Genomic DNA, 27,275 nt, shown 5'->3' on the forward strand with positions numbered 1-27,275 from the left:
TTTGTCACTATTATTTATTAAATATAGTAAGATGATACCCAGAGAAAATCAAGAGAGAGATTCCATTACAATAGGCAACCCATTCCTAATTTGACCTGTTTAGTTCACTTTTAATGAGTAAGTGGTCAATAGTTTTAGAGGGCAGAGGAGAAGAATATATATAACACACAAGCAAAGAAATCAATGTCATGATTCATAGATCGCCATCTCTCCATAGACAGTGGAGAGTCCACACCAAGCAAACTATTGAGCAACTGGCTTTAACAGAATTACTGTTTCTGAAACAACTCCAACTGACCAGTGTATACGTTCAGTGGTGGTAATTAAACAAACACGAACAGTTTCAGTCTATGTCCATCATATTTCACACATACTGCATGGAGATTTAATATAAATGAAAATGTGAGTTTCTCATGAACAGGTAGACGCTTCCATCTACGTTAGTGCAGTTCTCTCCACTGTGTCCACTGTGTATAGAAATAGGTACCTAAAGGCTAGGAAATTCTAAAATATGACAGACAAATCACATTCTTAATGAGCATGGTGTTGAACAGCTGTTGAACAGCTATGAGTTCAGGCTGACTCATATCCGCTCGAGAAGGCCATACTGTACACAGTAACAGTTCAGCGAAGTGAAACCAATTTGCCTGCTCTTCTTTTGGGGGCTTTATAAAACAGAGTTAGTATATGTATTTAGGTTATACTAATATACAGTGTTGCACAGAAAATAAATTAAAATTATTATTTTCATTAAACAAATACAAATTATTTTGTCAACATGTACAGCTGTGTTCATACGGGAAACCAGGTAGCACAATGTCTGCCTTTTCACACAGGGGGAATTCCCTGTTACTGAATTGGCTTGTTATCCAAAATGCAAGTCAGTCAGTCTCTGCTTTGTGCATTTCCTGAGTAAGTTTTATTGCTACATTTGTCATATGTGATTTTCCTGTAGATGGATACTTCACTTATGGACTACAGGATTCAAACTACAGTTTGTGCAGTACAGATGATCCTACAACAGGATCTGGATCTACTGTCTTAGTTAGGACAAACTGTATGTAGGATCCTGGGTTTCATTGTGTTCGAGTGTATGATGTTCACTTGTCTTGTGGCTTGAGTCACAGAATAAATATCAGATAAAATTACATATTTTTGTTAGATTGGTCACATCAGCTCTTGATGCACACATTCAGGCTCTTCCTAAGCTCACATTTGCAGGATAATTCTCAGTAGGTGACTACTACTCTCTGATGCACCAAGACAGAATATCTGTGCAGTTTGCATGAGTGCCTCAATGATGCTGATCGAGTGAGAGGCTTGTTTCCTAAATCAGAGTAGACTTCTGTTGTTTGGGTGTATTTTGTGGGTTTTTTTGTTTGTTTGTTTGAGGTTTTTTATTCCTTTTTTAGCCTTACATATTACAACTTTCCTAGAAATAGATATGCTTTTTTCTTCTGTCGTGGTATGCTTTTTCTCCAGTCAAATCCACTAGACCCAACTGAATAGAAGCACTGAAAAAATACATTTCATTTAAGAAAAAGCAGAATAGCTTTTTATTTAACTGCTGCACGATAAATGTAAATTAATTAATTTCCATAACAATGACTTTTACTAAATATAAATCAAATTCCATTTTAGAGATTTTCAAAGCAAATACTGTTCTGTTTTTTTTTTTTTTCATAGTACAAACATTAATTCACCCAAATATAGCAAGTCTGCTTACAAGCACTCATACCCTATATGATTCACCTACACTGGCATTAGCCTGTCTAGAGACTGTCATCTAAATGTGTTAAAGCACTGAAAAATATCAGGGAATGACTTATAATTGCTACTGCTGACAGGTTATGGATTTTGTACGACAAATTTTGTTCCTCTTACCAACCTCATCTCTTTATTGGGACACTTTTGTTACATATTTTCTTTCAGGCTGCAAATTCTGTGGTACAGAAATTGCACCATTTGATTCATTTTTACAGTACCTAACAAAATGTGATTATAAATGCTTTTATATTGTTAATATGTAACAATGTATACCCACTCCAATCATTCACCAATAGTTCTCACTAAAACATGTCCCTCAGTACAACGTCCAAACATTCCCTGAACACCTCTAGTGACTCCACCACCTCCCTGGGCAGCCTGGACCAAATGTATGTAGGATGCTGGGCTTCAATATGTGTTTGAGTCTATGACGTTCACTTGTGTTGTGGCTTAAATCACAGAATAAATATCAGATAAAATTATATTCCTGGTGAGATTATCTTCACTACTCAGGTAAATAAATACTGAAATAATTAAGAAGGAAACTACCCCAGAATCTTCTACAAATCAAAGTCAGACATACCCTTCCTAAGATATTAACATTCACTTTGTAGGTATAACAGGAGGTTACATTTCTTTAAAAGTACTCTTAAAATGTAGACATCATCCTACATGTGGGTTTGACATCAGATGACTTCAGTTGTCTCAAAAGTTAGGCAAGCAGTTTTCATTATGGCAGAGATTGAATAATACCCAGTTCTCATGAGCAATTCTTTACAGCTCTTTCCCTTTCCTGATTCCACGGGGAACTCAGACAGCTTAGACATCCCTGAAAATTTAGGGTTCCCTTTGCTTGCATGCAGTGACAAATAATTCAAGGCATTCACACTGTACTAACAGAGAAGAATCAGGTCCTAAAAGTTTCTTGCATCCTGAATATGATGTTATTGTTGACTGTCCTTTAGAACAGACTGAATGAGTTCTGGAGAACAATCCAGCTCTACTTGAAATAAATACCAAACTAATAATTTTTAAACAGCTCTAGTCACACTAAAGGTGACTGAGCCTTTGAGTTAGGAACTATAATAATTTCTGATCAAATATCCCATGGTGGGGTTAGGGATGATAGCAGCAAGAATTCAGAAACATGCTTATAACAAGGAGAGTGAGGACCCCACGTAGGACATAAAATGGGAGAAGCACTCACTTCTAATTGACAGGATTCAAATGTATGTGAAGGAATGTATTCTGGGAATAAAAAAACTTTGTTAGCACCAGAATTACGCAAACAGGACCGCTTGATATTTTGCATATTTTGAGCTTTTTTGAGAACTGTATATCAGATTTCCACCCTTGAATGTGCTTTTGCTAATTGTAGAAAGGAACTCTTTGTACTTAAAAAACAGAAATGTTCCTTTTTCCAAAGAGCATAAGGCAATTTTGGATCAAGAAATACTTAAAGAGATTATTTTTAAAGAAGACTGAGAAAGACTGTCAGGCTGACAAGCTCTTGTTTCCATCTGTATGGAATAAAGTATGGAGCAGCAAAAAATATAATACACACACAAGGGGATAAAAACAAAACAACAAAGAAAAAAACCCAAAAACCAACCAACCAAACAAACAAAAAAAAACACATTAAACACACACATTATGAAAAAGACATAATGAGGAGCATTAAGAAGATCCATAGTACCAACCAAAATGCTAACCTGATACAATCAAACAAGGGGGTGAAGTCAGCATTTGGATGTGTCTCATAGCCAGCAGGAACAGGGAAGTGATTGTCCACTTGTACTCAGCACTGGTGAGGCCATATCTTGAGTACTGTGTCTGGTTTTGAGCCACTCACTGCAAGAAAGACACTGAAGCCCTGGAGTGCATTCAAAGAAGGGCAGCTAAACTGGTGAGAGGTCTGGAGCACAGGGCTTATGAGGAGCAGCTCAAGGCGCTGGGATTGTTAACTTTGGAGAAGAGGAGGCTCAAGGGATACCTTATTGCTCTCTATAACTACCTGAAGGGAGTTTGTAGTGAGCTGGGGGGTAGGCCTCTTCTCTTGTGTAACTCGTGATGGGACTAGAGGGAATGGCTTCAAGCTGTGCCAGGGGAGATTCAGGCTGGACGTTAGGAAACACTTTTTCTCTGAAAGAGTGGTCAGGCGGTGGAATGGGCTGCCCAGGGAGGAGTCACCAACCCTAGAAGTGTTCAAGGAATGTTTGGATGTTGTGTTGAGGGACATGGTTTAGTAAGAACTATTTCATGCTTGGACAGGGTGATCCTGTGGGTCTTTTCCAACCTTCATCATTCTATGATTCTATGATTTTCCCATCAATAAAACTGGCTGGAAAATGAGTAAGCAGTGTTCACAAGTGATTGGAATTTTTGTTGTTCTGTTTTCCCCCTTAAATACAGTTAAGTGAAAATGTGAATTGCATAATTTAAGAAAAAATGTTGCATGCAAAATTAATTAAATAAATAACAAGGGAAAAAAGGAGATTGTTTTCATCCTCAAACATTTTTTGTTCTTTAGTTTATTTATTTCCCAAATGAAACTTCCCTGAAACTGCTAAGTACAAGAAATTATGGCCATCTCTAAAACTCCTACATTTTATATCAACATAATAACAAGAACTCCTGATTTTTGTGTTAATCACTCTCTCTGGCCATAAATAACATGCAGAGAAACAATCACTTTCAGGAAAGCTACATGTCTGTTTTTTCTGCTTATGTAAATTGCTGTAACACTGACTTTAGTCAAATTATACCAATCAACATCAGCTGAAGATTTGACTAAACTGAATCTATAGTACACCTGCATGGTAATCCAAAGATGTAGCTACATTTCTGCACTCACAAAGTTAAATATCCTTCTGCTAAGAAAGGATCACTAAAGGCTCTCAAATATATTCTGGACCTGATGTCCAAGTGATGTCACATCTCAGGGTTACAGTGAAAGTATATACCTGTATATGAACTATACAGATATTTCCAAGATATAAAACGTAGGAAAATGCATTATACATAATAACTAGTACACTTGACCTTGTGTACTGTTGTGATAGCTGCAGTACATATTAAAAAAAAAAAAAAAAAAAAAGGTGAAGAGATGAGTTGAGGTCATAAGAACATATGTAGGCCAAAAATAGAAAAAGAAAAAAAACCCAGTTATTTCACAAATCTTAATTACTGCTGAAAATATTTTTCTCATCTCTGAGTAAAGAATTTCTGCATAACTAAGATATAATTTTAGTCTTTTCATAGTTACACTAGCAAAAAATAAATTTCTGACTATGTAAAGGTAGCAGTAGTCATATTCACCTAACTCTGGGGTAGTTGGTTTTTTTCCCCAGTAAATACAGCTGAAATAATAACAAAGCGGCCTCATTCCACCCCTACAGCCCAGCAGCAAATATAAATCCATCAGGGTGACAATAGGATTAAACTGTGGGCGCAGTTTGCTTGTTAGACTTCTCCCTGAAATAACTTCCATGTGAGATGGGAATTTAATGTTGCAATATGTTGGTTCCTGTTGTGGGCCCAACAATAGAGCTGGCAATCCTCTTACTGTGGAGCATTACTTTTGCCTGTATTTTGTCTAGCTAAACTGTTCAGTCACCTTTTGTCTCCACCAGAGTACAATGTGCTTGTTGATTTGCCAAGTCTCAAATCCTATATTTAATACAACATCTTGATGTTGTATAAAAAATAAGAAGTCTGACTCTCCCTGAATACCATTAAGAAAATAGAAGGGGAGTGTGAGGAAATAGGTGTTGGGTTAGATAAATTCTATACAAACACCCAAGCTGTGTCCTTAGGAGAAAGGAGGCAGGGACAAAAGTACTGTATTTATTCACCACCTCAGGAGAAAGTGTCATGGTTCATTTTCCTCCACCACTTTTTTCTTGCTTTAATATTAGACAGTTTATTTGCTGCTGACCCATATCAGATCTAAAGACTAACAAAGGATAGAGCTAAGTGTCTGTTCCAAAATAGATACCGCTATGTCTAAACCCAACTGAATTTGTTTGTACCGAGTTTTGTTTTTTCCTAGCTATTCACTCTAAGGCTGAGTACATCCAGTATGATCAGATCCATGACTAAGGAAATGTATGCTAAGCTCTTCATGAAGGAAAAAACTGTGTCCCAGTTTCTGCATGTTGCCCCTTGTTCTACTGTTTCTCACCACTGAGAGTCTGCACCCATTGTGTTTTAGGTATTTATAAGCAGTTATGAGATCCCTTCTCAGCATTCTCTACTCCACAATGAACAGTCCCAGGTTTCCCTGCCTTTCCTTGTACTTGATATGCTCGAGGACCTTAACTATCTTTGTTGCCTCCTTTGGACTCTTTCTGCCTCTGTGATCACCCTCACCGTAAAGAAGTTCTTGCACACATTTGTGCAGAACTTCCTATGCTGAAGTTAATCATGAGAAAAGATCAGAAAGTTAGACCTGAATGTTAGGCATGCATTTTGGAGGCATCTCTATCTGCCACTTTCTCTATCATGAACAGAAATGTACAGAAACTGTCCTCCTAGATTAGATGCCTAAATCTGGGCAGAATATTTCAGAGCCATAGTCAGTGCCATATAAATCTCTACAAACCAACGCTGTTAGGATGTTTGCCTGGTGATAAAAACTTCATATTCCAAAATGCATTAAAAATATTGTTTTCAAGGAAATTTCATGAGAGAAGAAAAACAAATGATGACAAAATGTTCCGTAGCAGTAATTTCTGCATAGGATGCATTGATTTTAATTTCACAATAGCTTAAAAAAATCATTGTTCCAATATATTAAAAAGTTATATGTAGTTCTCCTCTGAATTAAACTCTGTGAGCTTATCACAGTGAACTATTTGAACTGACCTTCACCTCCCACATTTTTTCTGTCCTTCAGGGAATTTCAGTTTGGAGAGAGAAGTTTATTTGTCTTTTCTCCCTGTCTGTTTATATTTACAAATGAACAAAGAAAATCCACTGTTTAAGGATTTCGTATTACAAAGGAAAATCTGCTTGTATTCTCTCCCCAAGTCTATGACCATCTCACATGTCTTCTGCAGTAAATTAACCTGGTACCCTTTCTTTGGCTTCCACTGGGCTAAAAATCTGTCTTACCGTGCAAATACCATTTGCAATTGCATAATTTGAGATTTTATTGTTCCAAAAACATTGTTGGAATACCAGAACTCAGAATAGGGCTCCATGGGGATGTTACTCCTCCAGCAGGTAACAGAAGAACACAAGTTTTATTGTCTAGGTGCAAGAGAGAAAAAGAGCAGGGCAGGTAGCTATGATAGGATCAAGAGTAAGAAAGGTCAGATTTCATTTGAAAAAGTCTGAGCTTTTGCAGCTGTTTGCACAACCAATGTACTTACAGGTACTGAGTACTTATTTGAGGCCATCCCTTCAAGTTAGAGCTCACAAGACAAGAGGTAGTCTTGGCCTTTTGTTGCCCCATGATGGAGATAAATGCATGAGTTCAATTGCCAGGGCTGTCAGTCTGCTGCATCTCATCAACATTATGTTTACTCTAAAGTTAGAGAGAAAAAAAAAAAAAAAAAAAGAAAAGAAAAAATAAAAAATAAAAACAAAAAACAAAAAAGGAAAACAAAAAAACAAAAAACAAATACAAAAACAATTTATTACATAGGAGTAGCAAATGAAAACAGCATGAATCTCAGCCCAAAGTGCAACAAATAATTTCAAATATGAATAAACAGAAGGTTTCTGGAGTGGAAGGTGCATTCTCAAAGTGACTTTATACAAGCTTTCTCTTCACTCCATCCTTCCCCCCTCTCAGCAGCCTCCTTGAGATCTCATGTATCATTGTTTTGTGCACACCGCTTTCCATGAGATGAGTTTAATAGCATTATAAAAGTCACATTGTGCACAAATTGGGAACTTCAGCGCCTCGGTAACTGCTCTGATGCATACACACTTGCAAAGTTTTCAAAGCAGAAATGTTGAAGGCACTTCAAGGCACAAAAACATCCTTGGGTAAATTACTTCCTATTAGTATGTCACATATATCTTATATATAGCTGTGGTTTCATGAAGTGACAGACGCGCTTGACAATAAAACTTTGCACTCTCTTTTATTTATATTTTTCCTGATTTTTTTTATTTCCTCCAAGTATATAATGTCTGATGCTAAACCACTGATCTTCCTGCTACCAGTGAGACCAGTGTTGCTTCTTTACGTACCAATAGAATATCTCCACCCCAACTCCTGCTTGAAATATTAAGCAATTCCAATCACTGCTGCTTATTAAAGGCAGCAGGTGGAAGCATAAATAGTTTTAAAAGGTGAGCAGGTTGTAAGTCCTGTGACCCATTTAGCATTAAAGGGAAAGAAAATGAAAGTAAAGCTAAGTATCTAAAAAAAGAGACATTTTTTAATCTGGATAAATTCCACCTTAGATTACAGAATCTCACCCTTTTCCTAATATCATAAAGCTGTACGGCAGGCACAAAAAATGCCAAGCTTTTTCTCTCACCTATTAAGAAGAAAGGATAAGCTCAACTTCTTCTATTAATATCCCCCAAACTGTCTGCAACCTTCCTCTTTTCTAAACAGTGACCCCAGAGTGAGTATCACAGTTCTCAGTTTTTCAATGAAGACATTGACTTCCTTTTATTCTGTGTTTTATGCTTCTGTGTAATGGGACATTGAAATCAGTTTTACTTCAGGTTTACAAGCTGTTTAACTTCCTCATTTCTAAATAGAATTTTGAATAATTTCTTTGCTTTTAAGACAGCTTTTGGAAATATTTAACACTTCAGATCTAGCAGGTTAAATGAGACTTTTGATGTACAGATAAGGAAGTTTAGAATGGAAATCAAAAGTAGGGGGAAAAAATGGCTCAGTTTCTTTCCAATTTCTGCCACATTCCCTCATTATACAACACTTTGCAATAGAGAAATCAAGTTTTCTTATTTTCTTCACAAATTCTGGTAATGTTGATAGCTCCCATTTAATTTCCACTGGAGTATTTTCCAAAATTTAATGGTTAAGAAAATGATGAATTAGATATACCTAAATTATGGAAAATAGCAGGTGTATTAAAGTTACATAGTAAGCCTGCATTAAATTTACAATGTCCATTAAACTGAGCTACAAATGCTGCTTTTACAGCTATGGGAAATATTTTCTAAATGGATCTGTTTCCAGTCAAGCATCTAAAAATTGATCTGGGTGGAGAAGACTATGGGAGGAGAATCTCAATATTTATAATATTTTGTGGCTCTATTTTCAAAAAAATTCTCTTTCAGGTCGTCAGAAAAACATTCAAATTTGAATCTATGACTGAACAATGAGATGTTCACTGCCCTTCTCACTATCAAAAGTGAAAATTACAAGATTTTTAATATTGATTTTAGGTATACAGTAAGTACACAGTGACCCATATTTACACTTAAAAGGTAGGTGACGTATATTTTTCATGTATGCCTTAAATTTTGAATAGAAGGCTGATGTTTTAAAATACTAACAAAATATAAGATCATCACTACACTTTCAAATAAGTTCAACTTAGTATTAAGAAGTCACAGTGGTTTAAACTATTAAGATAGTTTTCTATATACATCTTTAAATGTATTTTATATTTTATTTATATATTAAATATATGCATGCATATATATGTATGTATATGTACTTAGAAATATGTAGCTATTCCATTCCAGGTCTTATCCTGTTGCAATTTTATTTTTATCAAGATTAAATGAGATAATAAATTGTATATACACCAGATATCTGATGTATAAATCTCCTCTGGATGTACTGCATAGTATAACTTGCTTAGCTCAAGCATCAGAGATTTAACAGTGGCTATTTTAACAGTGTTTTTGTTCTGGTTATGATAGTGGTCCTCCAAGTAAAGGAAGAAGAAAGCCAAGGAGGGAAGAAGCATAAGGAAGAATGATAGAAAAGAGGAGAAGAAGAAAAGAAGGGAGGGAGGAAAGAAAGGAAGAAGAAAGAAAGGGAGGGAGGAAATCTCAAAGGTATGGTGAATCTAGGGGTACTGCAGCAGGATATAAAGATAAACCTTATCAGAGAAAGCTTTAGATACAAGAGAATTGAACTGAAATGGAATAGTGGACAACAGAACAGAAAGAACTGATTCACATTCTTTGAAGTCAAATCAAATTCCTTATCCCATAAACTTCCTCTCACAAATTAAGGGCTGAGTTTTCCTCTGCATTATTTGAACAATAATAATAGTATGAACAAGAGGAAAATCTGTCTGCAGGCACTTGATTCCTAAATCAAGGACTCGGAATATTTTTATATGCATTAATTATTCTGTTCACCATTTCACTGTATAGTATTTATATGTGGCAGTTCCTAATCTCTATTTTTTCTGCATATTTATATTTCCCAAAACATTTTTTTTTGCTCATTTCAGTAGCAAGTTATGAAATGTGGACAGTGGAATTGGTTATGTCTAGGTCTTTCTTACTCCTTCTCAGAAGAAAATCCTACTTTTTTAAACTGAGTATGTTATTCTATGTGAACTGTTTGTAAGAACAGCAGAAGGAATCAAGAAGTGCACTTGACACCTAAAGTGGGAAGAGTTACTATCTATACAATGGTTCTTTCTTCTTACAGGAATTTGTTCCACAATCGTTGTATGCTTACTAAAAAAAGTCCTGGCTTTAGTACAAAAAAACACCTTAGAGTACAAAGCCTCTATATTCTTTGAGAACAGTTCCCTCTTTCACGAGGAGACAAGTTTTTTGTTTGTTTTTTTTTCACTCATTAGCTCATGGTGTTTATTAGTCCTTAATTTACCTTTCCATAAGTCATCTTCAGGACTCTGACCTTGATATTTAATGTAGGAATGAAGATAGTAAAGAACACAGCCAATTTCCTTCTAGCAGCATGAAGGTGGATGAGGTGATGGGGAAAATCCTTCTCTATAGGTGTCAGAAATTAAGTATCAAAAAACATCTGGCTACCTTCTCTTGAAACAAGGTGGAGTCTTACTGACTTTCACCTGATGAATGAAAGATTCCTTCACTGACATCAACGGGTTGTCTCATGGTATGAGAAGCTGTTCTGTTCAAGCAAAATCTGGGCCAATGCGTCACAAGGAAAAAAAGGGAGACAGCTGCCTTGAGGAAAGCCAGGACATTACCATACTCTGGTCTTTGCGATACTAAGTCCTTTTCCTACTGTTTGCATGACTTTTGATGATAGAGGCTCACCTTTGCAAAAGACATTTTGCAGTAGACACTTCAGACTGCTGTCCTTTAAATCCAGACACTACAATCAGCTGGAACTCTGCAATGACCTCTTCCATGACAGAGTAAAATAAATCATAGTGCTAGAATCATTGCAAGAACAAGAGAGATACCTCCATCATGCGAGCATTTTTTTTACCTCTTTAGATAGGATTCTGGCTTCCTTACCTGGTCTTTGAAAAGTTAGACATCTAAGTCTAAGCTAGTCATTTAGGATTCCTTGACAGCAAACAGAAAGATATACAAATCCATCCAAAGGACAGTTCACCTCATCCTAAAATAGGTGTCTGGCATGAGTCAGCAGCATTGCCATCTGAGGTGCCGATATCCATCCTTCAGCTATAAGGAATGATCAAAGCAACTTAGATCTATGATTTTTACACAGTGAATTTATATATGAGAATCCTCATTTTTGTTGTGGTATTCCAGTTTTCATTCTTGCAGAATTATGTATAAATGAGAGGTAACAAGATAGGCCATGTATTCAAGTCTTATCCTTTATAAGTGCTTGACTATGTAACATAATCAAAATTTGAGCTGAGGACTGATTCAAACAGAAGGAAAAAAAAAAAAAAAGTCTCATATTTGTCACCTTAGTTATTATGGAAAAAAATGTACCATAAACATAAAGCAATAATATCAATCTCACTTTTATGTTCACACACATACACACACACACATGCATAAAGAAAAGGAAACAAGGTGAATTTGGTCTCAATTTACTTAGATGGATAATAAGACTTTCACTTATTGTTGCATTATTTGTTAGAATGTGGATGAAAGATTAGGTGACAATATGCAAAATATATTTTCTGCATATTATAATATTTAGTAATGTCATTTGATTTTTTATATGTTTCATTAAATTGTTTTGTGGCTTTATTATCTACCCAGATGCACAGCTCAGAAATACAATTATTCAGATTTAGAAGCAATAAAATTTGGCATGCATTTACTTGTATTCAGAATTCCTGCATGTTAAAGAGAAATTACTGCATTCTCCCCACATAGTTCTGTTCTTGTGCCTTTGCTGAACCATTCATTAGACGGAGCACATTATAGAAAATACACCATTTATGTTAAGGAACCCTCTCATAACAGATGTATTTGTACAAAGCAAGTATTTCAATATATCATAGACTTTTGATCATGACTGTAATAGAAGCAAACATATACACATTTTCTGTAATGCATATCTCTCTTATATGGTTACCAAGGGGTGGGAGGAGAGGGGGGAATGAATACTATAGATGATATGTTGTAAGAAAAGGTACCTGCAGACAGAGGTTGACAGTCCTTTGAAAACATCATTGAATGAATGCAATACAAATTGTTCTGTTCTATAATAAATGTTTTGAGGTTGTGTTTAAAGGTGTGTCTTTGAGCTGAAGCATAGGGAGTTTTTCTATCAATGAGTTGTTCCAGCTTTTGTTTGTCTTCGCTGTGTTTCATAAATCAAGCACTCAAATATACGGTGCCATGTCCCAAAGTTGTCCTCTGTCCCCTGTAGTTGTGACTGAGGGCAGAGATCAAGTCAGTGGTCATGTCCTGAAGGAGAGATTTCAGACATGATGTCTTCTGCACTCCGTGAAGCTACCACACAGCACCACAATCTCTGTTTGGGCTTCAAACAGTGGTTTCAGGACACAACATACATTATAACCTGCTGGGTTGAGCAGAGTCCTAACTGCTTACAAACATACATATAAATGAACTGATGAAAGGACACATTATTTTTCAGCTTGCATCCCTTTCTTTTCGCCTCAAATTCTAGGCAGGATCTGCACTAGCACTGTTGAAAGCTTTCCCTTCATCAGTGCGATGCTCTTCACATCATCTTTGCAACCTGACCGAAACAGCTTTGTGGGCCAGGACTTCAACCTCAGCTTATGAGCATTAGTTCCGTATCTGATCAGGTCACTCTGCCTACTCTCTGCCCTCTCTCAGTGGCCAGCTTTGCTCTGGGGGGAAAGAAAACATATTCTTGCTTTTCAAGCATTCATGAAGGCAATGCTGGGGAGATTCAGCACTTTGGTCCTTAAAGCAGGACTCTAGCATAACTGGTGGAATCACAGAGGAATCCTTGAGTTACATTTCCTAGGGGCTCACGTCTCTCTCACCCCTACATAAAAAGACAACCTGTACAAATGTAAGATGGGTTTTGGGAAACTGAGGCACACCATGATCATGTTATGCCTATCTGCAAGAGACTGCTGCTGGTAATATAGAAAGCCTACAGATCATCAATTATTGCAGATACAGCAATTTTTCACTTTTCTACCACTTATTCCTGTTTCTGCAGAGGTGTAGAATTTTCTTTCTCTATCCTAATGGATAGAATTTCTGGCAATTATGTTGCTTGTATTTCGTAGGCTTTTTTTTTTTTTTTTTTTTTTTAATGTTAATTTAGAATAACTCTATTGACTTCAACACAGTTACAGTGGATTTACATTACGACAAATGACAGTGCATGTTGGTCGTTAAATCACAATGGGGATTTTGGATTTCCCAGTGGATCTGGAAAACCACACTCAGTAATTCTGCTTTAAATGTCTCTATTCCTGAGGCCATTTAATATTTATGCACTAGATTCAAGCTAGTTTCTATAGAGTACAATGATTTATTGTGAACCAACACTTACATAATAAACTATATTAAGCAGCTAAAAAAGGCTAAAAAAGGCTGGCTTATGTTTACCACAGAATCAGTTCAAGCCATTTGAGAATCCTCCCCAGTTAAAATCAAGTTTGCCCAATACAAAATATAAACCTGACTTGATATAACCTATAACTTTACAGGATTGGAAAAAGTTGCCCTGGGCTGGCAAATGCCAGTGTATATCATTTTTTCTATCCTTAGGACTTCCCCACCTCCAAAAGCATTGTCTTTTGAAACTAGAGGTGAGTGTAGCCAAGAGTGAAAAGGAAGTGATCTTTCTCTGTATTTCTTGGCACACAGCTGAGTTATTTTACTCGAGAGTAAATGCTCTGGGTGTTTCTGTATTGTGACAGGAACAGATGCATGCCACTTTCATAAGATTTCAGTCTCTACATCATATTCTTTTTATTGTTATTTGAAAAAAAATTCTGAATAGCTCTCAACTTCAAACCATGAATCACCTCTTTCACTGTCTCTGCAGCTTTCCTTGGCCTAGCACGTTTTCCCAAAGGAGACGCTTTGCTCTTCACTCATGCATCAACCCTCACTAACGTCATCAAAAGCTCTCCCATTTACGCTGCATAACTGACTGGAGGTTGAAAGAGGTCAGTAACAATGGGACCTGAAAGCCGGGTTTTGTTGGTGGTGTTTTTTGTTTGCCTATTTTGTTTTTTAAAGAAGACTCTGAACCTAAATTCTATAGATATGGAAAAATATCATTTTGATGTCTGACATTTAAACTGAAGGCACTAAAACCTAAGAGCTCCCAGATTACCTATGTGTTTCCCTACTGATGAATGCTGGCTTTCAGCAACCACAGATGCCTTTGATTTAACTTTTCAATATGTTTTATCCACACTATTTTGTTTTCCATCAAGAAAGAAATGTTAGTCATCACCCCAACAACACCAGAAAAAAATAAAAAAAATAAAAAAATGGGTAAAATAAATAGAGGCCATGATATATATCAGCTGGTGTTATTCTTGTCGCAAGTGAAAAGAATACCATTTCCTCAAGTTTGCTCAGAGTCGCTTCATAACATCTCTCATGCTCCAAGATACAGCTGAGGTTTCAAAGCCACATCATGGCATGAGCCCTGACAAGAAAAATAGTGCAAATCATCAGCACCTGCATCATGTATACAAACTTTTATCCTCTTGACTGCAACAATAAAGATCAAAATTGGTTCAGCTATCTAAAAGGAGTGCTGAAAGAAGTACTGTGGTTCAGCTGCAGGTGTTTCAACCAGGTAGAGAAATCACGGGGAGAAATTATCCAGCTTCAGGCGATGCCTGAATGCTATGAAGCCACAACTAGGTTTGCAACCTGAATACATATGAATTAATATTTCCAAATTTCTATACTATTGAGCAAGTGGGTGTATACTTAACCAAAATGAGTTGTGAATTTCTTACTTCCTGTTAATTATTTATATCTGCAAGAGCTGTCATACATACATTTATAATAATTGAGGAGGAAAACAAACAAACAAACAGAAAACCTGTAAAATGGAAGTATTACTTTATCTTCCCTTCAAAGTAATCTACTCTCTTGTTACCTTGCATTCAAACAGGCAAAAGACAAAGCATTTAGCATAAATCCATGATATATGTCAATTGTCATTTCTCCAGGAAAGAAAGCTCTCTCATTACTCGGAATTCAGCAAGGCCTTAAAGTCATCAAGAAGGAACATGTAGAATAACAGTAAGGGATGACTGAAACAACCTGAAGCAGGCTTATTGACATGAGGACATAGAAATGCCAAAAGAGGATACTGAGAAGAATGAAATCTCCTGTTTATAGGTATTAAAAATTGAACAGAAATGAAAATGAAATAAAATAAAATAAAATAAAATAAAATAAAATAAAATAAAATAAAATAAAATAAAATAAAATAAAAGGCTCTTACTGCCATTAAAGAAAAAAATAGTAGAAGTTAGGATCAATCTTAAATATTTTCTGCTTGGAATGTCACAGTTTTGGCTTATTAATCTACAATTAATGCCATACATCCTTTCATATTCAAGATGCATTTTTGTAGGCATCATTCTCACACACTGCCATTTAGGCTGGTTCCATCGCCAAAACCAGCACACTACAAATGAACCACGATTTGAACAAATCTCTGAGATAAGGTAGTGGAATGTCATAACTAAAGGCAGCCTAAAAAAGCAGAACACAAGAAAGTTGCAAAACCTGTGACACAAAAATATCATTAATTTTCCTGTTGGGAAAGGAAGGTAAAATGAACAGATGACTGATATAGAAAAGTATCCAGATGAAAATCTATCTAGCCAAACAAGAGCCAGGCAGAGATGTCCTGTGGTTATGAGGTGAAAACATCAGTAAAGAATTGCAGACACAAAGCATGCATTTAGAAAGGGCCAGCCATAAGGTGCTATTACAGTAAGTATAATCCAGTTGCTCAGGTAGGGTATCACTAATGATCTCATATGTCAGTATGGTGGAAAACAAAGGTGAATGGCATAGGGTTCATCAGCTTTTACAAAGAATAGCACCAAGGCACATAATGGAAGATAGGGCTTCATATTTTGTATTACACCTGCTTTTTTTATATGAAACAGTTATTCTCAATGTTGACTACTAGCCATGAATAACCATTTCATGGCCTCCTTCAATCACACTGAAAATACATCTCTTGTTTTTAATATGGTTTGCAAGCTAATTATAAGCATGACAGACAGTTCATAGCTTCCGTCCATCCCGTGGAACACCTAGAGGAAGTGCAGAAGAGTGAAGTACAGAAGTTTTGTTGAAACCTGTTTGTTGGGGTTTTTAGCACAAACAAATGCTAGTGGTTTGTCAAAACATACACTGCACTTGCTGGAGCAGCAGCTCAAGAAGTGAACACATACAGCTGGGGAGGTACAACATATTGTTCAGCCCTGAGGAGACGCTATAAGGTTTGCTGCTTTGTGACAAGGATAAAGGACAAGTGCAACCAACACAGACTCTTTCCATTCCTCCCAGTTCATGGCCACACCCAGATGCTGCAACTGATTATAAGCATATACAAAGGCCAGTTAAGAAATAAAACATCAGAGGAAAATTAAAAACTAGAAACAACAACAACAAAGTAAACTAGAAGGAAAAGAAAGGGTATACTAGACAAATACAAAATGACATTTAAGAAGTTGTCAAGACTTACTATACATGCCAAAAATATAAGCCTGGTCTAAGTCAAAAAATCCAATGTCAGTGACTCAGGGAAAAAGAAAAAAAAAGCTCTCTGGATCAAAGCCGACATAGGTCTGATTATGCTGACAGGAAAAAAAATGTACTTGTTCTAGAATGATATTCTCACTTCCCCGAGAGCTTACTAGAAGACACTATGGCTAAACAGGTAATCAGGCATGCCAAATCTATTTTTGCTAAATATAGTACACCTGCCATCATAAAGTCTGACAGTGGGCTACAGTTTAGTAATTTATTGATAGGAATTAGTTGTCTCAAACGCTAAAGATGCCTGAAGCATCCATCCTGAGGTTTAATGAAGCTGCCACCCTGGGAAGACTGTGCAGGAGACATTTTCAGACAAAAAGGGCAGGGGCTGGAGGGGAATCAAAGGGACATTTTGCCCAAGAAGACACAGCAAGTACAGCAAGTAGCAAGAAAAAGCAAACCTGAACGTGTAGCCCTCAAAGAAACCAAACCAAATCAGATCTCTATTTCAGGGGGGCATGTTAAGGGAATACATGTGAAGACCAGCAAAAAATAGAACTAGTGAGCAATCATACCTTCTGACTCCGGATAAAAGTCCAAATAGCACTGATATCAAAGGAGAAATGTGCTAACACAAGCAATTAGAAAAATATCAATTAATTTGAAGTTGTTAATGATCTGAACATGGTGATTTCAGATATTTGTGACTATATGCCAAATGCATAATTTTTTTCTGTTGTGGGTTTTTTTTTGGGTTTTTTTTTTGGTGGGGGAGGGGGAGGAGTGTGTTTCTTGTTCTTTATTGTTTTGTTTTGGTTTGGGTTTTTGTTTGTTTTGTTTTGTTTAGTTTTTTGCTTAGAAGAGAAAGCAGAACAGGGATTGGTAACTGTGCCTTTCAGTGGCACTCTTAGGGACTAAGACACCTAAAATTAGGACCTACATTTAAGTGAATTGAACAAGATCCGTTTCTGATCAGTAGAGAGAAACAGACACCTTCACAGGCTGATTTCTCTTACCCTAGGTCAGGATTCTAGGTGTGGGCAATGTTTTTCTCTCCAGACAGGTCTCTATCACTCTGTGGGCTGTACGGGCAGCACATGTGGGAAGTCTGGCTTAGGTGTCTCACTGTTTGACATTTAAAGCCAGAGGCATTGAATACTGCCTTTACCTTCAAGGATGAAGCAGACAAAATGTTTCCCTAGTGGAAGCTGTTTCCAGTGACCTCAGGCCAGGCCTTCAATAAGAAAGCTTTTTATCACTCCACCAAGGACTCCTACATGCTACAGGAGTCTGTTCCATCACCATTCTGCAACATTAGATCGATTTGCCTGAGAGTCTCTACCATAGTTAGTTTCAAGGTCCCAAGTTAATTTTCTTGCTACTTTTATTTCTCAGAGTCCTTCTTTGCAGCAAACCAAAATCTAGAGAACAAAACCAGGGACAGGACATCTGCATTTCCCTTGGGCTTCATCTGTTCCCTCATGCATGTGGCTATTGGCTACAACTCTGTGCATATAAGATCAGATTGTTTTACATAGTGTCTACCTCAGCATTTACACTGCGATCCGCAGCATTAGTGTCCTCTGAAATGCTAACATCAGAGTAGTCTCAAAAGGCGACTGGGTGGCTGCAGGGACTGGCAATAACAGCCTTGCTTTCTGCATCCCAGCTTGAATCTAGTCCATGGTAGATAGCAAACAAGCATTGCTACCATCTGATGGTTGCTTGGGGAAGTGAGTTTAGATGCTGAAAATGTTCATCTCAGAAAAACCACCTTTCTCGTTGCATCAAGCAGCACCATGCAGGCAGCTTTCTAACTTGTAAAGAAATTGTTTCATAGACTTAGATTTTGTTTCTAGCTCCTCTCAAGTGATTTAAAGGAAAACGGGCAGAAAATATGACTAGAATTCAAAATCAGAGTCTATAATATAACAAAACACTTGTGTAAAGTACAGGGTTGTATTTTAAATAGCCTGATTGTTTTCCTCCTGAGGTATTTTTTTTTTAAATCAGCTTTATAGGTATATATATGTAGATATATGTTGTATGTATACAAATATATAATGGAGATAGAAGACAATCATTTTCATAAAGAAATCTTAGCAGGGAGAAAGAACACAGTTTTTCCTTTTTTTTTTTTTAATTTAATTTTTGGCATTCTTTCCTTTTTACTACATGAATAAAACAGAATAAGATTTGCTTTACAGCCCTTTCTTGTTCTGTTTGCATGTTTTATAGAGTGAGAAACCAAGGCACTAAGATACTATGGTTTAAAACTTCAGGTACCCTGCTGAGATAGCAAGCACCAGCCCCTTCAGTATGGCCCATCCTTCACTGAATGTTTAAAGACCCACAGTCAGCAAATTCATCTGTCACTGAATATTCACCATTTGGGTAAATCAAAATAATCACCCTCCTTGTGTATCTTCTCTGCAATGGCTTCTGCCTTCAGCACAGCAACCATCTCCATTCCTTTCTTGTCCCATACTCTGCATTTTTTATTAGACTCATCTGCCTACTGTCTTCAACTGTCCAATCCAACCCATTTCAAGTGTCACCCCCACCTCCCCTCCCACCAGTATCTAGCTGCAGTGTCTCCTTTTAAAAGCACTCCTTCCCCTCCTTTCTTCCTCTTCATTCTGAGACTCACTCCTTAAAAGCCCTTTTCCTCAGCTACCTGAAACATTCTCAGAGCAAATCTTTTCTTTCCTGCACTCACACCAAGAAATTTCTTCATCTTCTCCTGCTAGACTCATCTGAGGAAAGAAGAAAGGAGGGAGGACCACAGTAAGCACAGGAGAGACATTACATTCAGGTGATGTAGTGGTGAAAGTGTTGCAGCCCACAATGCTGAACTGAAATTGGGGTTGAAATTGAGTTTAGCAGCTGAAATTTAAGATAACTCTAGGAGCACAGAGAGCCTGTAAATTTTGCAGGCCAGCCCTCCATCAGTCAAGTCCTGGTCGCAGCAAGGGGCACATTGCAAAACCAAAGGCCTGAGAACTTGAGTCTTTACTCCAGTTTATCAGAGATTCAGAGCTTAATAAGCAAAAAGTTACCAATAATTTGTATATACAACATGCAGTGTACTTTTTCTAGTCATACTATCTATAAAAGCTTAACTTTATATTATTATTAATAATAATATATGTTATATATGTATAATTATAAACACAGAGATTGCAGACCTGTAAGAAACTGGATAGAGTACCATAAAATGGGAAGTTCCATGAACCTCAGCAGGAAATAGAGCGAACAGCGCTGCTTATCTGGGAGGAAATGACCTACTTTTTGGAGGTGACAAGATCCCACAACATCTAATGAATTCATTATCTGGGACTATTATCTACTGTACAAAATACCAAACTCTCCACTTGAGGAGCATTTAAAGTTGCAAATTGACATCATTTGCATAGTTTACAAATCACATAGTTTAAAGACCCTATGTAGTAAAAGTGCTAAGATTTTTACATTGTCTGTAAGATAGACAGGGGTATGAGTCACATTAGTTACCGAGAAATTAACATTTAAAGCAGTGCTACAATAAGAAGTCTTCTTTCTGCATTTCTTTTTCTGATTTTGATGCCTCAGTATGCTCTGCAGAATGACAGATTTGTACTGTAAAAATTTAGCACAAAATTAATATGGACGTGCAGTCTCATTTGAAGTAAGCTAAGAGATATATGTATATATATTATTAGTTCTAGGAGACAAATACTTTGTTTTTAACGAAGCAAACAGCAATGCATTTATAAACATTGCAACATGTGCTTTTGCTTTTGCATATCTGAATCTCTGTACATGATTTTATAACTTTTTACAGACTCGTTGCCCTTGCTGTAGTGTTACTTGTGCATTTTATAATTTTTAGTGCAATTACATAGTTTTAAATTCCTTTCTATTTATAAGGTCAAAAAATCCTTTTTTTTTTTTTTTTTTTTCCCCCATGAAAAAGGAAATTCAGACAAGAGAAATCTTAATGACTGACTCACAGTCATATTGGTAGCACAAAAGACAGAAGTTTCTGGGCCTTATGGAGCAAAGAAAAGCTATTGTCAATGTCATGATTGACAGATTATGCTGGAAATCTTGCTCAAAGATAAGTGTTTCCCACAGGTCGGGCTCAATGTTTTTTAGGGATTTAGTGCTATCTTCACTTTCAGGGTGCTGTAGCTCGGGGTCAGTGTTGGCAGTTCTGTTACAGAGGAGCTACAGTTCTTGCACTGAAACCCGCAAGTATTTCAGACAGGTCCTCACCTCTCCTAGGGCTGGAGGTAGAGAAAGAGACGTCACTACAAGTGTAATATCCTGTAGCATTTTCTCTGAACTATCATAAGACAGCGGAGGGTGACATGCAGAGAAACAGGCAATCAAAGCTGAAGATAAATCATTAATATTTACAGTGATATGTGAAATAGGATTTAACATGAATATGATCCCAAAGAGAAAAGAGCAGTTCTGAGTGTGAATGTAAAATGGAAGATCAAAATCAGAGCTGTGGGGATAGATATATTGCTACATGGTTAAACTATACCTGTCCTGTTTTGTCTCCAAAAGAAAGATTGAAGAAATTGTTGCAGTTTGTCTAGAAAAACTAGTGGGAGGCAAGGTAATGGTTCTTCAAAAGCTGCCAAGAAAAGTGTGATGAATTGTTCTTCAGAGTCACTGCAGATAGGAAAAGAAGGCATGGACTTAAATTACAGCAAAAAAGATTTAAATTAGACATCAGAAAAATGTTCTCCTGATGGAGAATAGTTAAGCAGCTGAGTAAATTGTTTGGAAGGCATGTAACATCTATATTGCTGGAAGTTCTTTTAAACACAGTGAACAACTATCAGGCAAAATAGGCAGAAAATCTGCCATGAAAGGACAAAGGAATTGATTATTTCTTGACTGTTCATTTACCACAGTCTAACCTGAGTTAATTCCCATATGTTACTATCTAAGGTCAAATTTTTTTTGTTTCTTCTTTTCTTGTCCTTAATATACAAAGCCAGGAGAGAAGTGTATTCTGGAAACCAGGAAGGGTGACTGCTTTTCATCAAGAGGTATCTGGTGGGTTGACTGTTCTGCCTTAAAGCTATTATTCTCCAAACTAAAGACTAGCAAGGACAATAAAGCAGACAGTTACAAGTATTAAAGTGATCTAGTAATCCGAAGACATAATTTGGAAAATAGTCATAAGATTTCAAGGCTTGGATATTTGAAGCAAAAATAGAACCATTCTCTTCAATGATTTATAAGATTGCTTCAGAAAGACAGGGTAGAACATACATAGTGATGTAGTGAGTGAAAACATCAGTAATTGTTGACATGTTGCATTTTAAAGAGTAGCGGCACCATTTGCCCTCCTGAATTTTATATCAGTACTTCCATGAGTACTTCTGATCAGCACAGATGTGACTTTGGTGGGCATGGGAAAGACGTGACCTCAGTTCTTCCCTTGACCTAGAAATGTCAGGGTTAATCTGATCTTCCTCTCAATATCTAGGTTGCCTTCCCTCCTTCCTAAGAGTACTTTGAAGGCAAACACTAAGCAACAGTGATCTAACCACTAAGCTTTCAATTCAAAACCCTCAGCTGCTTTCTTATCCCCTGTTTGCCAAACTCATGAGTTTTCTATGAATGTCTTACTTTGATTTTCCCCTACCACATTAAGACCCTCAAATTAAAGATTACTATTTCATGGGATAAAATAGCCCGATTGGAGATAAGTACATCACAGCCAAAACAGCACTCCTATTCCACATGTTCAGCATCATAAATGGTTTCCTAGGCATGTTGTCATACAATGATTATCACCAACAAGGTGTTAAAATTGGCTGGTGCCGTAAGCTACCTAAGGAAGCTAAAGAATTTTGGGGATTTTTCTCTTATAATGATGGTCTTAAATTCTACCTAAGTTGCTCCTTAGTAATTTTAAACATAGTTGGGTATCCTCCCAAGTGAGAACACAGGTGTAGCTGAAAGTCAGTAGCGCTGTGCTCTGAAAGAAGTTGGAACCTTCTGAATACTCAAAACAAACAAGCAAACAAAAACTAGTAAATGTATTTCCTCCTTGTAGATACATGGAGGGGACTTGTAGGATTTCTGAACCCCTTGCTGAAAAGTCTCAAGCTTTTTGAAGCTGGTGTTGTTCCTCATCTTTGCCCAAATTTACTTGCTCTATATGAGCCCTACAGCAGTACCTGGAACCTCAAAGTGCTCACTAACACTGACAACACTGGCCCATACTCTCATTCAGCTCTCAGGTGTTCTGCTTAGGTCAGTAGGTCTCCACTATTTTGTTTCATTCCAGATTCTTATCATTGATCAAATTTTATCAATTCCTTTCATTGTTGTAATTGAGTTCAACCAAGAGCAGAACTTGATTGTGCTGTATGAACAGTGGAGTAGTGTTTCTGTTCCTGAAAAACTTTATAGTTGACAAGAGACAAAGAGTGGGGGAAAATCAGTATTTCTGTCATATTTCACTGAGGTTGAGTGGGAACATCAAACTATTGCCTTCTGTTCACACAAGAAAGCTCTGGTATATTTAAAATACTCTGAGTGCCCGCCTTGAGTCTAAAATCACCTTCCATTTCATCAAGGCCTCATATTATGCAAATTACATATATTTGGAAGTTCCACTTACTTCCCACTTCCCAACATTTAACTTTAAACAGATTTATCTCCTGGGCATTTTAGTTTGCTTGTTTGTTTGTTTTCTTTTTTTTTTTCTTTTTCTTTTTTTTTTTTTCTTCACAAAACGTTTTGCTTTGATTTCATGTTGCCAAAAAACAAAAGAAAAGGAAAGAAAACAAACAAACAAACATGACCACCTTTGCACGAAAATTGGCGTGCACCAACTTGGATATATTCTTTCTGCTTTGGCCACTAGAGGGTAGCACAAACAGCCTCCTGGAGAGAAGGTCCAAGTACCCTCAGGAAGCGTATGAAACAAAGAACAGGCATAGCAGAGTAGCGAAGCTGCAGCATAGAGATGAAAGCAAAAGCTCAAAGTTCATTACTGGTATCTGTTCCATTCAAGTGTGCTGACAACACAGCAGTGACTGGATGTAGACAGATGATAGATGATCACTGGCTAATAAGCAAGCATAACTATGGTGTCTGATAGCTAAAGGTTTTAAACAAGCCCATATATTAATGTGATGCAACAGATGTCTGGTTGTGTTTGAATAAACAGTTGTGTATATTTAACCCTTTCAGCACCATACGTGGACCTGAGCAAGAGAGCACAGAACAATGATTACAGTATTTGCAGGAACAGATTCTGGATTAATGCAAAGGTAGTTAAAACAATTAGTGGTATATTGAACAAGGAGTTGTGAAAGAAGTTGTTGTAACAAGAATGTGATGCCAGAAATCTCACCCTATAATGTCCTGGATCCTCTGAATTGTTTAGAAATGCTATTGCTATTAATATGTCTTTTTTACATCAATGACATAACTGCCACTTGCCTTTGCCTTGAGAGATTCACTGCATTTCAATCCAAGAGTTTCATTAGATGAAAGGTTTACTATTCTACCTAACCCAGGCCTGGAGCATAACTTAAGACTGTGAAGAAATACCAGAGGTTGGTACTCTATAGATACAGCACATTTCACATGCAGATGCTAAGAAGTAGGTCAGACCTGTTGTAATAATTTCCTACCTCCTGCTGAAAAGGAAAGGCAATAAACTGCAATATCCCAGCTAGGATTCTAGGATCCTAGTTACCTTGGTTGTCTAGAGCAAGAAAAGAGGGTGAAGAAGCCTTGTCAAGCATAGCAGAGCTATTGTGCACACTAACATAAACTGTAAATGTTGTGCAGAAGTACAGAAGGTAACAGCAAAACACTCAAGGACTGATACAGTGCAGAACAGGATGCAACAGCTAAGGAAGTCCTATTATAAAGCAATTTTCAAGAAGTCTCCACAGTAGGCCAAGGAACTGGAAAATAATAATAATAATAATGACTTTTTTCTTTCTTTTTTTTTTTTTTAAAAGAAAAAAAAAAGAACGACGGGAAAATTACATAACAGGTTGTAGATCATCAGTATTGGTTTTTTTTTGTTTTTTTTTGTTTTTTTTTCACCTCAGCAGCAATGAATCTGGTAGTAAAATCAGCAGAAAAGCAGTGTACATGTCCACTGATGGCAGGAATAAAGCAGACCCAGGGGAAAGCCTAAATGGACAATAATTGCAGGCTATTACAAACTGTGCTACAGTACAGTGGAAAGCTGGTCAGCTGTTAGCAACACTGGAAGGAATAATCAAGAAGACAGGAAAGGAAGCTTATAATCTTTCAAATACAGAAAGGCAGAGACAAGGCTTTAGTACAGTGAGATGAGAAAAGAAGTCAGTGGTATAGAGAGGGAATGGCATTAAGCACCAGAGTCATATCTTCTCTGGAAAGGAAGGAATTTATTAGTGCTTCTAAATATATATATTTTTTACAACACTTTTGCCTGTGGAGCTGTAAATGAGTTAAAGAGCCTAGATTAGGTGAAGAGGTGTTCTAGGCTGCTGCAGAAAACACCTCTGGAGGGGAATTCAGCCCACCTCATATCTGAATCACTGCCTGCAGCTTTCTGTCTCTCTCCATTGACTGTATGGGAAACGTACAGCTACTAACATATTAATTTAAATTTCTTAAGTAAGATCTGCAGCCATCTGAGATGAGGGGGATGCTCAAAGGCAAGAGCAATGGGGGCCACAGATGCACCCACAGGGAAACAAAGATGATGAACGACATACTCAGGAAACATTAATCAGGAGCAACTCCACAGCATTTCCAAAAATGATCTTGAATTTTCTGTGTGATATCTTAGCTACCTCTAACAGAATCCACTGAAAGATACCCATACTCTCACTCAGTACAGGGACAGAGCTATGCCCATGCACACACAGAGAAACCACCCACTTGGGAAGAGAGGTATAGAAAATACTTCTTTCAAGGCTGAGAGCATCTAATGGACAGAGGTTGAGCAGTGTGAAGAGTGCCATACTTTCTGCAGTGAGGCTGTGAAATGTCATTGTTCTAACAGCCCATCACTGTCTAATTGCAACACAGAGTTAACCATTTCATCTTTTACCTCACCTTATTCCTGGAGAAACGAACAGCTAGCTTACAATTCAGGTGACATTGAAAACTGAAGGAAGAGGGAGAACTGAAAAAGCAAGGCACTTTCAAGGCTTGTCACACTTTCCAATGTAGCCAGAAAATTATCTCTACATATGTTTTCAGCTGGGTATTACTATATCCCCTTCAAAGTTCTAAATGGCCTTCACTGATATTGTTCTGAAAGCTAAATATTTAGTAATTTTGTGGTTTCAAGACAGGCATCAACTCACATGTAGCAAGCTGTAGGACATCCCACCCAGTCCTGGAAATCATGTGTCATACCTACCTGCCTGAAGCACGTGTCTTAGCTACCAGATAACGTCTGAGTGATCACTGGGCAACTGTGTTCAGAAAATTGCATCCCACCCCTAAGTAAACCGTTGCCATAGATTCAATAGAAAAAGATAAACAGTTCCTGAGGGTGACACCTCCAGCAGGCTAAATTGCCTGCTGCAGATGTCTGTCCTTCTGCCTCAACTTTATATGTTCTTGAATAGCTAAATTTCTTCTCAGTTTCCTCGGTTAGGTGTCAGAGCTAAGTGGGATGAGTCTGGACTTGACTGCCTCCCAGTCCTTAATGTATTTATCCTACCAACTTTCCTGTGAAAGAAAGAGATGCTATAATTCTTCCCTGACATATGGGCAACAGAAACAGGCACCCAGAGAGTTTGTGCTTAAGGAGGAAATTGACTCTCCATCTCCTAGATCATAGCTGCTGAATTATCTACTTTTATGTTGTTAAAATCTGCTGCCCTCACAACAGTTAGAAGTTTAAAAGCAATATTACTGTTAATTTGATTCTGTTGTGTGTTTTCAGTTTAATACTGTACCTTGTTTGTAAGTTTTTTATGTACATTTGTCAAGTCTTTAATTTTCCCTTTGCATATATGGATTTGATTATGACATTGAGGGGAAAAAAAGAAAAAAAAAATAAAGAAAGAAAAAAAAGAGAGAGAGAGAGAGAGAGAGAAAATGGAAAAAAAATGGAAAATGGAAAATATTGAAGAGCCCAATTTTTCTGCTGATTATTTCAACTCCCACTGCACAGAAGATGACTTAGAAATCCAAAAGATGAGTCACTGGGGGGAACAGGAAGCATGGAGAAATTGTCTTAAATTAATGGGGGCACTGGAAAATAATAATAATAATAATAATAATAATAATAATAATAATAATAATAATAATTTAAGATCAGAGAAAACAAAAATAAATATATTAAGATTTCTAAAGATTTCTGAAGAAGTTTTCTTTAAATGTTTTGTTATGGAAGAAAAATATATATATATATATCTTAAAAAATAGAAAAATGAGTAGAA

General features: G+C 36.9%; 1 long non-coding RNA gene across 1 annotated transcript in view; it reads right to left on the bottom strand.

Annotated features, from left to right (window-relative positions):
- Positions 1-27,275, bottom strand: part of LOC107305733 — a 97,724-nt gene that overhangs the window by 56,044 nt on the left and 14,405 nt on the right. The window contains exon 3 of the long non-coding RNA XR_001551880.2: positions 7,143-7,297. This is a non-coding gene — a long non-coding RNA (uncharacterized LOC107305733). The remainder of the gene's footprint in view (positions 1-7,142; positions 7,298-27,275) is intronic.

Source organism: Coturnix japonica, chromosome Z (genome assembly GCF_001577835.2).
Source record: "Coturnix japonica isolate 7356 chromosome Z, Coturnix japonica 2.1, whole genome shotgun sequence".
NCBI classification, from domain to species: Eukaryota; Metazoa; Chordata; class Aves; order Galliformes; family Phasianidae; genus Coturnix; species Coturnix japonica.